Genomic DNA, 1,095 nt, shown 5'->3' with positions numbered 1-1,095 from the left:
TAGCCGCGCGTAGTACTCGTGCGGCGGCTCATTCATGCGGCCGGGCTCCTACACACTGACGTGCTGCCGACGTCAGCAGGGAATTTAGGAAACGGGAATTGGGGCTATTTATAGTGGCGAAGGGGGGGGGGTGTGGGGACCTAGGCGATGGGGAGGGCGCCCGGAAGCAGGAACAGGGAGGGGAGCCCGTGCCCCCCGTACCGTCTACAAGGGGTTAACTTTCCGGAACTGCGGGCTGGGGGCCTGCGGGAGGTGGCGTGGGAGGGCAGCCGGGTCCCACTCTGGGACACCTGGGACACAGCCCCACCCCGCCCGGCCTTCCAGGTCCTCACCCGGCAGTCCCCACTCTCACACCTCGGGTCCTGGACCCAAGGGCTCGGTGACGTCACAAGATGTCCCCCGGCGGTGGCGGCGTTATACTCCAGAGCCCCTGAGGCGTGGATCACTGGGGTGGGGGCAGGAGAGGAAGCTGGGCCCTCGGAGCAGCATCCAGAGCTGTGCTGTGCGGGAGAAGTGGGGAGCTCAGGGGTCTTGGAAGGCTTTGCAGGAGGAGGCTGGGCCTGGAGGGACTGCCCAGTGGGGGTCCAGGGACCAGTGGGAGCTGGAGACTCCAGGCAAGGCAGGAAAATTGAGGACAGACAGGCACGAGGCCCTTGGACTCCCCAGAAATGAGCGGGGGATGGGGGGTCCTCTGTGCGGAAGAAAAGTTGTCAGGAGAAGGGGGGTGAGAGGGAGAGGAGCCTCAGCAAGTGGAGGGGGGCTGACAGGTCGGGCTGCGTCAGTTTCAGAGCCTGGAACCCCGCAGGCCGAGTTTAGGACCCATCTGTGGAATAATGGGCATTGGCAGAGCTCCTATGAGCGGAAGAATGAGCGAAGGAGACCCGGGGCTCAGCAGCTTGGCAGAGAGGCAGAGCAGAGCCCACTTCCGGGAGGAATTAGAGTTCCTGGAGGGCAGATTCGGCAGGAAGGGGACATGCCCTGTGGGGCAGAGTTCCCCTGGGCAGGAGCAGGGAAATGAGTGATCCTGGCCCAACCTAACTCCTCAGTTGAGGAGGGCTCTACATGGGGGAGGGAATGTGTTCAGAGAGAGGAGCT

This window comes from Myotis brandtii, unplaced genomic scaffold, assembly GCF_000412655.1.
Source record: "Myotis brandtii unplaced genomic scaffold, ASM41265v1 scaffold1167, whole genome shotgun sequence".
Taxonomy (NCBI): Eukaryota; Metazoa; Chordata; class Mammalia; order Chiroptera; family Vespertilionidae; genus Myotis; species Myotis brandtii.
The sequence above is the reverse complement of the archived record's forward strand: the minus strand, read 5'-3'. Positions refer to the sequence as shown.